Source organism: Gymnoscopelus braueri (genome assembly GCF_963280865.1).
Source record: "Gymnoscopelus braueri genome assembly, chromosome: 18".
NCBI lineage: Eukaryota > Metazoa > Chordata > Actinopteri > Myctophiformes > Myctophidae > Gymnoscopelus > Gymnoscopelus braueri.
The window spans coordinates 16645344-16662568 of NC_137618.1; the positions used below are offsets into that span (position 1 = coordinate 16645344).

General features: G+C 41.2%; 1 protein-coding gene across 1 annotated transcript in view; it reads left to right on the forward strand.

Annotated features, from left to right (window-relative positions):
• The first annotated feature begins 15949 nt into the window (after nucleotides 1–15949).
• LOC308073451 (uncharacterized protein) overlaps nucleotides 15950–17225 on the forward strand; it is a 67241-nt gene continuing 65965 nt past the window's right edge. The window contains exon 1 of the mRNA XM_080412373.1: nucleotides 15950–16008. The gene's annotated coding sequence lies outside the window, so the exon portion shown is untranslated. The remainder of the gene's footprint in view (nucleotides 16009–17225) is intronic.

The window sequence follows — 17225 nt, forward strand, 5'->3', positions numbered from 1 at the left end:
GGATCAGAGCATTTGTTATTTCTCCAAAGATAATTTTACATCTACAACTACTATTGTAGCGACTACTTCTTCCCAATTTTCAAAAAACATTTAGAAGTATGATATTGTCAACAGAAAATATTGAGCCTAGCTCACCCCCATGCTCTCACTGAATGCCCAGCAGCCTGACACACACACCTGAAGTAAACTAAAAGGTAATGAACAGACACACAGCAGGAGCTAATCAGTCAATTACTGTGGGAAGTGGGACATCAAACCAAAGCATGGGATTTTTTTTTATAAAAAATAAGATAAGCAAAATATCAATTTTAGCTCCTACAACTACTTTTGGCGGTCTGTTTAACACATTGAGACCTGGAACGCATCTGTGTCATATTTTGATTTTGAATTTTACACTTTGGCTATTCAAAAATAGCAGATATACAAGCTCATAGCGCGGCACAGAGTGTCGCGCTATAGGCTTGTAGATCTGCTATTTAATTTTTTTGTGAAAATGTGTGCAAATCTTTGAACATATATATTCTTTTAAAGCGAACATTTTGAACTCAAATCTTTGCTTCTGGGGGTCCCTGGAACAAAATATTTTGAGATGGGGTCTGCGGGCAAATTCATATCGTTTTGGGGGTCCTTCACATGAAAAGGTTTGAGCACCACTGACATAGAAACATACGTTTTTCAGAATACTGTAGGGATTTAGAAGACATTTGTAGAATCAGTTTGATCGTGGGATAAATAACATTTCTGAGGCTTTTCGTCACTGAGCACAGTGTACTACTCTTGAGCACAGTGTACTACTCTTAAAGGTCATGAAAAGTGACAATTTGACTGGTCAAAGATTGAATGTCACCAGAGGTATCATTAGGCGGAGAGCTGTGCTAGAGATCAACTGGCTATGCGAGACTACTCTACACTTGCGACACCATTGACTGCACTTATCACGCCGATTGACCAGTTTCCCCAAGATATGGCTGATATAGTTTAAAAGCCCTGGTAGCATTCCCTAGAGGCTGTGTTGCTCATTACACCCAAATGGACCATAGTGGCTTGAACCAACAAGTGGAACTCACCTCTAATGTAAAGTTACTGTGACACACACACACACACACACACACACACACCCACCCACCTTGGGATTGCTTAATAATCCTGACGATGCCAAAATAGACCCATAGGCTAGATGAGGTGATGATTTCAGCTGGGGAGGGGGGTGCGAAGGTAACAGGTGCTACTTATCCATGTAAACATACCAGCAGGAGGGGGCGGGGAGCAAGGCACCAAGAAAACTATCTCCATTCATCAGTCACCACCCTGCCAGAAAGCCTGTATGAGACAGCAGGATTATACCATCCCTCCATCTTCAAACTGCATCCACAGTTCCACACTTTAGGGCGGCTTTTAGTGTTTTTTTCGTAAATTAACAGCCTACTTGATCATACTACAGCGTCACACAAAAGCAGCAAAAGCAGCAGATCCACAAGCTCGAAACGCGGCGCAAATCTGCAGCTTTTGCTATTTTTGAATTTGAATGCTGAAAACGAACAGTTTTGAACGTATGAGGTTTCCACCCGACAGAGACCATATTCTAATTGATTTTTCTATAATTGCCCTATTCAATACTTTGTTGTACAACAGTGTTGCATGAAACTAGCGATAGTCAGCTATTTTTTTATTCAAATTGATGATCTATATTTGTTCATAACCAATTAAATCTATTAGTTTGATTAACTGTTGCAAAACTAAACTGCACCCACAGTTCCACTTCGCAGCTTCCCACCAGAAAATCATCTCAAAAGCTTCTTTCATGTACCTGACAATTCTGTTAAGTGCAATTTCCAATTCATTACCTTCTATGTTTTAGCCGCTTAAGCCCATTGTATACTTTGTCGTACAATGGTGTCAAACAAAACAAAGCAAAAAAAAGCCTATAATGACATGCCCAAAATAGGGATGGCAAGTGATTAAAATGTAAGCCTCCTTGGGTTTCAGATTTTTCCTCTGCATTTGTTAACATTATGCTCCAAATCTTAAAGGAGTAGTTCACCCCAAACATTACTTATTTTCTATCAATTACACACCTCATGAAGCATTGAATTCATGGAGATTTTTTTGTTTTTGTCGCATTCCTAAGCCAATAACTTGGCTTAGGAAAACGGCGGTCTTTCCGGTAGGACACTCAAAGAGTCTCCTTTGAGTCTCCTACCGGATACATAAGCATCTTTCCGTCGGTAATCAAATTATTGGCTTAGGAATGCGACAAAAACTAAAAAATCTCTATGAATTCAATGCTTCATGGGGTGTGCAATTGATAGAAAATAAGATTTTTTTTTGGGTGAACTACTCCTTTAAGCATAAGCGTAACAATGAGCAGTAACAACCTCCAGTTTTAGTGACAGGAGGAAGTTCACTTCACATTGTAAAATCTCCCCTTTAAACACAGAATGAATGGCAGCTTCCAAGTGAGTGGCGTAGGTTTCAGGATAAGTGTGCAATTAAGATGCTTGGATGCATCAATGCGCAGCCTACTGTATAGCCTGATCCTTTGTGAGGGTTGGTGTGTAATAATATAATAATAATAAACTTCATTTATATAGCACTTTTCAAAAACAGGTTTACAAAGTGCTTCACATACAGTAAAAACAAAGGAACAATACAAAAATAAGAAAAATAAGAGTGAAATCAGAAACTAGCTGTCAATTCCTTCTAGCTAAAAGCCACTACATAATAATGCGTTTTTAGAAGACTTTTAAAGGTGGACTGTCTAATTTCCAGCGGTAGTCGGTTCCACAGAAATGGAGCCCTAGCAGCGAATGCCCTCATTGCCCTGTCACCTTCCGTCACGAGCCTTGTGTTGGGAGGGTCAAGTAAAAGTTTGTCTGCTGATCTAAGATTACGGGCGGGTATGTGAGGAGACAGGAGGTCAAAAAAATATAAACAGGTGCAAGTCCGTTCAATTGGCGTTCAATTCTGAACGCCAATGGTAGCCAGTGCAGTAAGGCAAGAACAGGGCTAATGTAGTCTATATCTCCTGGTTCTTCTAACTATAGCTGCTGTGTTTTTTAACGAGTTGAAGGCGGTTGATTGACTTTTTGGGGAGATCAGTCAAGCTCAATTAAATGAAAGGTTAGTTTTCAGTTCACTTCACACAGACACAAATCTATGCCACCACTCCTACACAGATTTATACATCAAAATGTTCACAGAAATTATACCCCTCTCGTTCACTTCCCGTTTGGCTGGCTGAGGTCTATGCAGGTCTATTGTGAGTTCCAAACAAAAGGTAATGTATCTGTTGAGTAAAAATGGCAGTTTAGCGTTGCTATACATTCTGGTTCTTTTATTTAGTGAGATCTTTGTTTCTCAGGTGGGTGTTTTCAGTATCATAGTCTTCTTGGAGCAGTGCATAATGGAACCTGCTCATTATGCCATCTGGTACATCCAGCTGAGTCTCTGACTGTGAGTCTGACGCGCGCGTGAGCACACACACACACACACACACACACACACACACACACACACACACACACACACACACACACACACACACACACACACACACACACACACACACACACACACACACACACACACACACACACACACACACACACACACACACACACACACACACACACACACACACACACACACACACACACACACACGCACACACACACCTCAACTAAAGTATAAATCAGGCATACCTCCAACCTTAACCCCTAAACCTGACCTCTAAATGTCTAATCCTAACTATAACCCCAATCGCAACCTTTTCCTAATTGTAAATCTAACTCAAAAAATTTGAACCATGAAACAACCATTTTGTCCAGGGAGGACTACGAAAATGGTCCTCACTGCCTATTTCTCAAATGCTGCTTTGTGTGAGGGGGGGTATTTGCTATTTGGCCCTCTCACAAACATAATAAAAGTACACGCACGCACACACACACACGTCTCTCAGGTATATTTAACTTAATGTGACACACTTGAACCTCTTTGAGACAATCAGAGGGAGATAGCAGCTGAATGTGCAAGGCAGTGTTTGAGCCTCTGAAACGATGCTGTTCACGTGGCTGTTAACTGTAGTTAGGAGTAATCTGTCAAGTAAGCAGGCCATCATCCTGTGAAAAGCAGCCTTTTTATGCCATGTCGTATTTCCCAGGAGCAATCTTGCTTGGCTCTGGTAAAGCTCTCGTAGTGCAAAGAATATCTGGAAATGTCTCATTTGAAGGGAATTTCCAAAAACACACATAATTCGAAACCTCTAGAACTTTCTAAATGTTATCCATGTGTATCGTGGTGTTTTCGTTGCCTGATCTAAATGTTATTAACAGTATGCACTACGTGCATGATGTGTATCCTTTTTTCCCCTGTCGAGTACAGTACTATGGTAGTTACAGTACAATGTGTGATTTGTTACTGGGCTTGAACCAGTTGGAGCCTCTGTGTTTGCTGTGGCCACCCACGTCTTAAATTATGCGACAGCCCTTTTCAGTTCAAAGCAGTGTTTGCTTTTCCTTGAGAGTTCATGAAAACCACACAAAAAAAAGCAGCCCTTCACCCTAGTCATAGAATAGCTGCTATTCCATACATTGTGTTGTGGTTGGTGTACAGTAGATAATTGTAATCACACTTGTCAATGTGTGTGCCCCATACTGTACGTTTAGTGCTGCTGCTGCTGTGAATGCCATCCCTTCGCGCACAGAGATGGTCTGTGTGAATCTCGTGGAAAGTGGAGATATTTTATTAAATACACATTTTCTGCCAGAACTTAGAAAATCAAACCAGATGACAAGAACAGACCGCAAATCGCAGCAATTAATTGATGGGTGAGTGCACAAGGAGTGCTACAAATTATAATGCCGCCGAGATGCACCGAGATACACAAAATGCACTGCATGTATGGCTGTGTCAATATCAGCCATTCTAGGGCTACCCTTCACCCTTGCCCTTGTAAAATGATGGATGCATGAATCTCTATTGAGGCACACCTTTACTTCTACAGTAAACATCAACCTCACCACCTTGTATGTGAAAATATAATGAATCTAAGCACAGTATACGTATATTTTGCCTTAAATCTTCAAATTCCTCAACATTGCTTTCTATTGAGGAAACCTACCCCTCAATCACACATAAGACGGTCTAAGTTTCTGTTCCCTGTATCAGTTATCAACGCACATTTCATCAGCAGCTTCACAAGTGTGCAAGCTCTGTCCAAACCCCCAGATGTCCTTGTGTATCAGAAATGTGCCCCACACGTGCCCCGCTTGTGCTGGACGCGAGCCACAACACTGAGACAGTGCTAATTATTGAAACATATGGACGCTCAGTAGTTGACTGCATCAGAAAATAGCCCTCACACAGCCAGCCAATCCTGCTAAGTCCATGCTACCGCCCACAGTACTACAACTCCCACCATAACAACACTTTTCTTAAGAAATGCAACGTGGGCAATGTAGCTGTTTATTTAATTCCACTACATTTTATTCCATCAGGGTTCCCACACATTTTTACCAATGAATTTCCAAGACTTTTCCAAGACTTTTCCAGAATATGTATCCCAATTTCCAGGCCTGTATAACATTATTATATATAACATTCAGTGCAATAATGAGTCTCTTACTCTGTGCAATGCCCAAAGACAGGCAGTGTAGCAAAATTAAAGAACTAAACTAAAAACTAAAACATTTACTAACTACGCATCACGCTGCAGCATGTTGTGAGCTTGTAGATCCGTTATTTTTGTCACGTCCGGTATACATTAGGCTGCAATCATGCAGCCCGTTCGGGAAAAAATTACATATTTTGTGTAATGTTATAGATGTTTTGGAAAAAAAATGTCAAAAACAACAATGCATATTTTTCCAGGACCCTTGATACATTCCAGGACCCTAGACAAATTCCAAATCTTTTCCAGGACTGGAAAAGGATTTTTCTAATTTCAAAATATTTCCAGGAATTTCATGACCGTGGGGACCCTGTTCGTTCCATAGTGATTAAGCTCACACTGAATCAAAGTGACTCACAAGACCACTAGTTGAACTAATAAGAATCAATTCCTTGATCAGCTACATAACAACGAGCAAACAACAATAAGGATAACACAGAACGGAGCCAGAGAGCATGAGTCCAAACAACATTCATCTGATCCTAGAATTAGAATTAGTTTTCCATTCACTGTAAACCGCATGCCCCCAAATGCTCACACACCCTACCTTGCTTTGTTTCTGACGGGCCAGGAGGATGTCTCTCTAGTTTGGCCACCCCACCGTTAAGTGCTAGCCACCTGGGCTACCACCGTGGCTGACCTCCAGAAGGACAGGAGCTTCACTTCCAAACCCAACACTAACCCTTCTGCATATCGAATGACCCACGGTACACCCCACCTCATACCAGCTGAGGTAACGAGAGAGCTCTGGAAGGCACTGACATACATAAGTGAGTCAGACATTGATAGTTGTTGATGTTTGGCTGTGCGTTGTGCATGTGCCTACAACAAGCAAAACGTGGCCAACTGGAGGACTGTAAGCCGATAGTATGAAAACTATCCGCAAGCCTTCGTTTGCAGTTTTGAAATGTTAAGTATTTATTCACCCAAGGACGAATGTAGTACTATGTATCGGGGTGACCTTTGGCTGACCCAATTAGTGCACACAGACCACGTGCTCCGTGTGAGCACTGGGATACAGGTTGAATCCGACCCCGTCTAGTCTCAACCTTGCCCTGCCCTTGGTTTCCAGTCTCGCTACACCGACCCATCTCAAATAAAGAATATGAATGTCTGTATCAAATAAATATTGACAACTGTCTCCCACATCCAAACGTATAGCAGAGTACCAAAACCTAACCTTGTCTTTTTCCTGAAAATCTGTGCAATAAAGTGCATTGCCAGAAAGGTTACCGCTTTGTAGGCAAACAGTGCCCAAAGGCCCTAAAGTTATGTAATCGTTACCGGACATTCGTGTCATCTGGAATAACAGTTAGTATTCTAGTAGGGACCAGACAACAGAGAGAGGCCTTCTGCAGGGATGTCAATGTTAGCCCTTTAAGACCGGGAACGCATCTGTGTGTCATTTTTTGATTTATTTGGCTATTCAAAAATAGCAGATCTACAAGCTCGTAGCGCAGCACCGAGTGCCGCACTACGAGCTTGTAGATCTGCTATTTTTTGAAAAATCATGAAAATCTGTGAATATATACATTTTTTAAGTGAACATTTTTAACTCTGTTACAACTCCTGGGGGTCCCTGGAACAAAACATTTTGATATGAGGGTCTACGGCCAAATTCATATCATTTTTGATAACCACTGATATTATAGCAACATTTTCTAAAAACTGTTAGGATTTAGAAGACATTTGTAGAATCCCCAGAAGCAAAGATTTGACTTACAAATGTTCGCTTAAAAAATTAAATATTCAAAGATTTGCACAAACTTTCCACAACTTTTCAAAAAAATAGAAGATCTACAAGCTCGTAGCGCTGCACTCGGTGCCGCGCTATGAGCTTGTAGATCTGCTATTTTTGAATAGCCAAATAAATCAAAAAATGTCACACAGATGCGTTCCCGGGTCTTAATGGGTTAGCCGAGTTGCCTGGAAAACACTCGTCCCCTCACTTCAAGCCACACATCACCACTCCAGACAAGTATGCTACAGTATCTGTTCATCTATCTTTAGACATGTGGGCACTGGGCAGCAGACTCTGAGAGAAGGGGCATGTTTACACTGTACCTGCACACCAAATGTCTCCATAACCACGTATGGTTGGTGTTTATGATGGTGCCGTGTGGCAGTGGTGTGTTCTAGGTTTTTTTTGGAGGGCATACAATAATTATTCCCTCCCACACGCACGGCACGTCCGCGCGCATTTGGTCGCCGAAATGAAATAACTTCTCCATTTTTAAGCAGTTAATGTGTGAATTACTTCAAAACTCCAAGGGCCAGCGGTCATTATCACCTCAAGACAATAGTCATACATAAGCCTTCACCTCAGACCCCTCATTATCACATGAAAAAGGCTATTTGAACTGAAGTCTACATTCTTGCTGGCCCCAGCCCCTCCTCCTGTGTATCAGATACGCTTTCTGACGTTTTTTTTTTTATGGCTACACTTGGTTACGAAAATGTTCTGCAACAGCGTAACACGGTAGAACACACCACTGCCGTGTGGTGAAAAAAGCTGATCTAGAAGCTCACAATGTGTCAATATGTGACACGCTGTGAGCTTGTAGATTAGCCATTTTCAACACTTGACTTTTTTCCCCCAGCAACTTTTGACCATTTTCGCCATAACGACATGTCCAAAATAGGGAGTAGCCTATGGACAGCAGGTGGAAAGTGCTTAATAAATCATGATAATTAAATTCCTGTCATGGCACATGGACCATGTACTGTAAATGCCATATCATGTTTACAACTAGAGAAAGTGCTCCTCGAAGCACAGGTCTCCGCCAGGTCAGGTAGGTTATTGTGGCCTCCTGGTGGCACTATAATCGGCCAATGTGAAAAGGGTACCATTTCTTCCTAAGCCTTTCATTGAGGCATTTTGTTCCAAAAATGTGTTTTGCATATATCGAAATGCTGGTGGCGCTATAACAGGCCAATGTGAAAAGGGTGGCATTTCTTCCTCGGCCTCGTGGGAATGTGCGTGCAAATTTTCACGGAAATCGCATGATGCGTTCATGATTTGAGGTATTTTGTGCAAACTTGGAAGCCAATCTTAACCAATGGAATATGAAAAATCGGACAGATCCGTCTTGATCACATGACTATAGAGATACTGTGTACTGATTTGTGTGATGTTTGGACAAAATCTGTAGGAGTAATAGCAAAAAAATAGTTTTACATAAGTCTGCCTCCTGATGGCGCTATAAAAAGCAGATATGAAAAATGCAGGCCAAAGGTTTTTCCTTGGCCTCTAGGAAGTGCACATACAAAGTTTTACACATATCTGTGCAGTTATAGGTAAAAACACGAATCAGCCTGTTATAGCGCCACCATGAGGCTGATTTGAAAATGTCTTTTCTTCCTTGGCCTAGTGGGAATGTGTGCGCGAAATTTCACGGAAATCGCACAATGTGATTACTATTTGTGACATTTTGTTCAAAACGGAGCACTCCAGCAAACTTTGGAAGCCCATCTTAGCCAATCAGGATGGAATATGAAAAATCTGAGAGATCTGTTTTGTTTAATGACTATAGAGATACTGTGTACCGATTTGAATGTTTGGACAAAATCTGTAGAATTGTTTTGCAAAAATGGCCTCCTGGTGGTGCTATAACAGGCCCATGTGAAAACTTTGGGGCAGAGGTTCAGCTCTGGCATCCAGGGAGTGTGTGTGCATAGTTTCACTGCGATATAGCCAACAGTGCCGGAGATTAGCTGTTAACAGACAGACACACAGACGGACGGACAGGGTGCAAAACAGTCTCGGCTATGCCTTTCGGCCTGGTGGAGACAAAAAGAAAGCACACTGGCACACTAGATAAACATTATAATAGCTTATTTTGTCATGGGTCATACTAGGTTATAACATTGTCCTGATGTAGCCTATAGTTTATTTACACTGATAGCCACCAGGTTTCAATAAAAAGATAACAGACCATTTCTAAATTACAGACATTATATAGAACTACTGTCTGTATATTATTATTTTTGTAATCCTGCAAATCCCCATCACCCTTATTATGAAGGACGCATGACGCATGCTGCTATGTCATTGTTGGTGTGACTGTGACCTTAACCATGTACCCACACAGCAAGGCTGAACACATGCAGCACTTGTCAGATGGAGACATTCTACACTACAGGATACAATAACGTTACACAGTAGGCTAATAACATCCTCCACAGTGTTAATGTATCCATTTGTAACTCCAAGGGTGTGCATACAAATATAACTGTTCCCAATTTGGTTCCATACACTATATTGTCACATGCTCTTCTGCGCCCCCTTTTGAGAGCAAAGACAGCGTCTCCGGGAGACGGTCTCCCAAGAAGCGGTCATCATCATCAATATATATTAGTAGAGCGGATAGTAGGAACAATCGTTCACTTTGTGATACAAGCGTGAAAATTGGCATGAACATTCCTTTAGGTCAACTCTTTGACTTTTTTAATCGAGCCACTAAAAAATCCAAGATGGCGGCCATTTTTCAAGATGGCCGATACCTTAGTGGGCAGTTAAGTGATATGATGGTTTATTTGGTGATACAAGCATGAAAATTGGCATGAGCAGTCTCTGTGGGTCACTTGACAATAGGCCACCCACAGCTACTTGAAATTTCAAGATGGCGGCCATTTTTCAAGATGGCCAACACTTTAGTGGAGCATTTAAGTTATATAATGGTTCATTTGGTGATACAAGCATGAAAATTGGCATGAGCAGTCTCTGTGGGTCACTTGACAATAAGCCACCCACAGCTACTTGAAATGTCAAGATGGCGGCCATTTTTCAAGATGGCCACCACCTTAGTGGACTAGTTAAGCTTAAGAAATCATTTAGTTGGTGATACAAGCATGAAAATTGCCATGAGCCGTCTCAAAAGGTCATTTGACAAGAAACCGCCCACAGCCACTTGAAATTTCAAGATGTCAATCTTTAAATGATACCTTTTCTCATAGAAATGTATTGGGTTCCTCAAAAAGCTCTGTCAAGAGAGGTTGTTTGACTGTGTTTTGTCTGACTCCTCGCCCACGACCTGTCCAGTTTGGTAAGACCTGTCAGGAGTTGCCTCCCACCGGCATAGCTCTCAGGGTTCACTGAGGTAGGCCTAAACAAGCTCCCTTACCACGACAAGGTAACAGTCACAAGGGAGGATATATATATATATATATATATATATATATATATATATATATATATATATATATATGTATATATATATATATATTGTTTTTTTTAAACTAACAGCCATTACATGTGTCAAATAAATACTAAGGGGTGGGGAAACAAAAAATAAGATGAATAAATTAGCACAGTTGTGGTGCTGATAAGCACAGTTGTGGTGCTGAACGGACAGTGCTCCAAAATTATGAGTAATGGCTAATACTGAATGGCAATAGCCACGGAACCATGACAAACGATACTAAGGAACTAAACTGAAAATGTGCTTCACTGTTAGATATGGCAGTGGAAGGCAGTGGAAGCAATGTTACAAAGTAACAACTGAAAATTACACAGTAATAGACTAGATAAAAAGTAAAACATGATGCGTCGATGTGACGAGGGGAAGCCGAGCCATAGGCCTCCACTTGAAAACACAGAGGACAACAGGGAATAACTCTGGCAAAATAAACATGCAAATAGGTTCTAGCAGGGGCAACTACATAGGCATGTGAAACTGAGTCCATATCTGAAGCAGTTACACCTTCCAGTACATGCCTTGGAGCACCCACATTTGGTCAACTCCCAACAACTCTCCGCAATAGGTGGAAGTGGAGTCCAGAAGACTTTCCACTTCTCGTCCTGTTCCACCCATCCCCAGTCAGATGGGCTCGGCATTTGTGGATGTCGCTTCAATGCCTGTCCCCACACGTATCCAGCCTCATAAGAAGCATGTTTGGCATGCTCTTTGAGTGCTGCTTGAGTTGGTGGGATCAAGTCATATTGTCTTTGCTTTCTGGCAAAGAGATCAAGCCTGGCCTCGTTCACAGTTGTGACATCGCTGGACCGGTCATACATTAGATCTTCTTGGCCTCTTGACATGGATATCTTTGGTATCTTCAGTGTCTTCAGCAGATGTAGATGCTCTCTTTTGGGTCCTTTCCAGCTCTGTGTTGTTGAACCTAAGTTTACAGCTTGAATTATATTTTGCTCTGTTTCTTGTCGATGTGCTTTCTATGCCATCACCTTCATCTAGTCGGGTTGGACTAAGTAAGATAGGCAGAGCATTGATCTTATGAAATAATGGAACATTTCTTGCAATGGTATCATAACCAGTACGATCGTGCTCTCTGTTGAATAAACTCGGCTGAATGAGTTTTTCCTTGGTGACCTGCTGACAAATTAAACATCTGTCCCAGTTAGTTTTCACAACTGTTATGATGGCTTCTGCCATGTCTGCAGCATAGGCAGAGGCCGAGGGTTTATCCTTTTACCACCTTTTACCAAGCACTTTGATGTATGGGATACAACTAAGTTCGTGCCTTAACCCTACACTTAGTTCGATCGTTCATCCAATGCCATTTAAATCCTGAGCGATCTGTACACCATCCGGTTAACTAAAACCCCATTAACCTTGGCTCGGCTCTCCCGTGCTGGCACAACCTGTCAATTCAGGTGCGGCTATCTAACTGTTTTGGGGTAAATTAGACAGCATTTGGGATACCAACTTTCAATTAGCTGACATTGAACCCCAGTGATATATCACCAGTGTGCCCTGGTAGTGCAGATATTCACTCTTATCTAATCTATCTATGATCAACAAATCAACACAACTATATTGTGATGTGTTAAAAGTTGTTCTTTAGCATAATAATAATAATCGTCCTTAATGAAAAAAAAACATACATTTCTATGAGAAAATGTATCTTTTGAGGATCCAGGGGGTGGCCATCTTGAAAATAGAAATGTAAAGTGGCTGGGAGTGTTTTCTTGTCAAGCAACCCTTAGAGACTGCTCATGCCAAATGTAATGTTTGTATCACCAAATAAACCATTATATAACTTAATTGCTCCACTAAAGTGTTGGCCATCTTGAAAAATGGCCGCCATCTTGAAATTTCAAGTAGCTGTGGGTGGCCTATTGTCAAGTGACCCACAGAGACTGATCATGCCAATGTTCATGCTTGTATCACCAAATAAACCATTATATAACTTAATTGCTCCACTAAAGTGTTGGCCATCTTGAAAAATGGCCGCCATCTTGAAATTTCAAGTAGCTGTGGGTGGCCTATTGTCAAGTGACCCACAGAGACTGCTCATGCCAATTTTCATGCTTGTATCACCAAATAAACCATCATATCACTTAACTGCCCACTAAGATGTCGGCCATCTTGAAAAATGGCCGCCATCTTTGATTTTCAAGTGGCTCGATTAAAAAAATCGATAAATGACCTCTAAAGATGATCTGTACCAAGTTTCACGCTTGTATCACCAAGTGAACGATTCTCCCAAAATATTGCTTTTATCCGCTGCACTATATGTCCATACACAGACTTAATGTTTCCGCGGTAAGACTTGTCCATGTCAGTGGCAACTTCTAGATTTTGTTTTTACATAACATAATGTTCTTATTTTGATCACAAGACCCCATTACCATCAGTCTCCAGGTTTTCTTCAGAATATATGTATGACACTGATTTACTATGACACTATGTGTATGGCACATTAAGAATGGACCAGTACAGTGGTTTCAAGGACCACCACAACAACTCTAGACCACCATAACTGAGAGTGTACAAATGTAACCAATTAAATGGTTACATGTGTAGTGCACACTCTGAGTTTACAGACCTGTACTGGTCATGTATGGCTATATGTGTTTCTGGTAATATTGTGGTCCGCTCATTTGCATGTCCATGGCCAAGAGGAGATCAATGTCGATTATCAGTATAAGCTACTTTTACATCAAAGTCAAAACGTCGCCGCCTCCTTTCCTTTGCACGGTTCACCTGCAGGCTGCACGACGATAATGTGCATGCCCTGAAGGCATGAGCGTCCCTGCAAAAAGGAAGTTCACTTTGACTGGTATGGCAGCAGCTGATGATTATCATCATTATCATCACATCAGCTGCTGCAGCACCCACACCGAAGCCTTTGTTCAACACTCATCAACATACTCATAAACCACACTGCTTTGTTTCATGGTAAACGCCACTGTAGCGACTCATCATGACAGCATCATGTTGTTAACACAGGCTACCTAATGCGTTACTCCTCCGTCCGCTGCTTCCTATGACTGCAGCTGCAGCATCGCTACACTGTCACTTCTTTGGCTGCAGTGATCATGGCGAAATCATGTTTTATTTTTGTTGTATTTTTTGTTTATATTTACAGACATACCTGCGATTGCGGAGAGCAGTTGCAGGGGTAGAAAGATTAGACGCAATTAAAGCTCCCTGCGATTAAAGGCTGTATAGTTGCGAGGATCCATGTGCATAATATTATAGTCCAGTGGAGACACGCCACAAACCCAACCAATACGACCCTGCCTGTGTTGCCAGATTGTGAGAGAGGAACAAGCCCAAAAGAAGGGAGTCTTTCACTCTTTAAACATATTGGCTATTTGAAAATAGCCAATCGACAAGCACATTTATTTTGAAACATTTTAACAACACAAATCTTGTATGGGGTCCCTGGCACAGTGGCATACAATATTTTCAGATGGGGGGGGTTTACAGACAAATACATATTCATTTGGTGGGTCCTTGACATGGAAATGTTTGAGAATCACCGGTTAAAACAACATTAGGAAACGAGTCCAAATAAGCAACTACACTTTAGAAACAAACGAGCCAAAAAAACGGCAACCCCACAACTACCAATATTTACAAGCAACTTTACAGAAAAAGAAGCCCAAAGATGCTTATAAAAAAGCGACATGGCAACACTGAACCCTGCCTGCTGCTGCTCCTGCAAAGGATGCTTAAGATACCACGTGACCTGGCACTATAAGACAACCTGCAACCGTCTTGAGGAATTTGAGGAAATATTATTCTCTGCCTGCCAAATGAACGCTGTGCCCCTTGAGTCGCAGTTGCTCTGTGTGTGTGTGTGTGTGTGTGTGTGTGTGTGTGTGTGTGTGTGTGTGTGTGTGTGTGTGTGTGTGTGCGAGTATTGTTTGCCATAACTGAAATCAACTGAAGTTCAGTTACAGTATGTGTACACAGAAAATAACATTTACCCTGCAGCAACTGTATTATTCAAAGAGTTAATGGTTGGACATGTGCTGATGGAGCTGTGCAGCTACTGTTCTTTCCAGGGTCTTGCTGAGGAAAGGAAGGTTGGAGATTGGCCGGTAGTTAGCAAAGTCATCAGGGTCCAAACCAGGCTTCTGGACAGGCTCTGTTACACTAAATGTAACTTTAAGCTAGGTCACTCTCCAGCTAGCTGATTAGCTACTTGATTTGGCAAGGTCCTTCTCATCTTTTCACTTTCCAAAATATTTGCATAGATTTACCTATCAGTTTATGAAGAAGCCCATGTGGGCGACCATGATGTGTATCTGTATTGTCAGTTGTGTGTCCCGTTTCATTTTGCACGCTATCATCCATTTGTGTTGTTGTCTCCATTTGTCTCAGTCCCTGTTGCACCACAGGTATGCTGTTTTCAATGACCTCCATGTCATTGTCAGCTATGTCCTGTCCTTGCTCAATGTTTGTGTCATTTTCTGCGTTCACTTTCCTCAGTCTGAGCCGATGCACTCTAACGCATGTTCCTCCATGTCTGACAAAAATCACTGCACCGTCTTGACCGATGACAACTCCTGGTCCTTTCCACTCAGGACAATCCACTCTCTTGTAATATACTCGATCTCCACTTTCATATTTTTCATCAGTGTGACGTGTTTGTTTCCGCAGAGCCCTACATATTCTTTCTGAACATTCTGCTTCTGTAAAAGCCCTTTTTGCTGCATGCAAAGCAGTGATATGTCTTGCAACCCATTCACTTTTTGTAGTTCCCTCTAAAGCTGGGGGTTTATCAGTTAGTACAGAGGGCAGATTGGGATTCTGACCAAACACTAGCTGATGAGGACTGTATCCATGGACCATGGACACTTTGCATAGTGTTCTTTGCCATTAGAGCCCAGTCCATTGCAATGCTCCAGTCACAACCGTTGCTTGCCTTTACTTTCTGTATGACCTCAGTAAGTGTTTGGTTGTGACGCTCTAAAGGTCCATTGCTCCATGGGCTGTAGGCTGCTGTCGTCTTTATTTCCATATTCAAATTTTCTGCCATATCTCTTACCTCATCATGTGCACAACACGCACATCTGCACATCCTCCCACCAGCACATTCGCTTTTCTCTTTGCCTCGTTCTCTCTTTGTGGACCACAAGCTTTAAGGTAAGCCAAATGTTCTCTTTTCTGACTCACATTTTTTTTTTCCACGATTTTGTATTCCAACCAGTTCCTTTCCCCTCCATCAGGCTGGCCAGGGGGAGGCAGTATTAGTGACCAGGATTACTGCATGTTTTTGTGAGGGTACCTACCCTAGGAGACATGGGGAGAACAAACGCCACACAGAGAGGCCCTTTCCTGACTCTTTTAACCACATGAATCCTAGCGTTCCTATTCAGGGCATTCCATAACAGGACAAAATAGACAGGCATTCTCGAAAATAGAGAAATACATGGCAAAAATAGGAGAACATTCGGTAACAAGGACGTATGACATAAGATGTCATGTGTAGACGGGTGACAGTGCAGTAGTCAGTCCCTGTACGTCTGATAAGAAGTTGTTTAGAATGTGTTATTACATTTGTAATGTTTACATTACAATTGATTGGGATTCTATTTCAATATTTAACTATTAAGAATTGGTACAGTAAAACATGTTGGTAATAAGCACAGATGGACTTGAGGAGGTGTGGTACAAGAATCAATATATCAACCAATAACTCATACTAAATATCAACAACATTTTAGAAACAGGAACTCCAACTCTGTGTAATATTTAATGTCCTCTTTATTATTGTAGGCCTATATAATAAGTGTCATGAAGCATCAGGGCCTTAATTCACACGTTGTGATGCATTGTGAGCTTGGAGATCCATTGTTAGCTTTTAGGAATTTAGCCCCATTTGAAACCTCTCCCTCAGCAGCGATTGGAGCTATTGTCAGCTGTTCAGACACCTAACTCCACCTAACTTTGTTTGGACAAAACTCCTAACTCCACTTGAGCTGGATTTGGGTAAAGTGGTGATAATATATGACACATGCAAGTATCTGACAATATATAAAGTCACTATACCAACTTTGATGATTTGTTGCTTTAAAAAAAAAATTATACTATGATTTCTTCATTTCCTGAAAAACTTATATTTTGTTTTTTCATTTCCTGAAAAATGAGCGTTGTGGAGTTAGTTGGTTGCAGAGATATATTATATTAAGTATTGTAATAAAATGTTATATTATAATGTGATATATTATAATAATATGTATTATAATGTATATGATATATTATAATATAATACATTTCGTATTAATGATGTAATCTATTATATTAATAACGTTATATGTTGTTTTATTGTATAACGTGATAAAGAATGTTTTCTGTGGGAT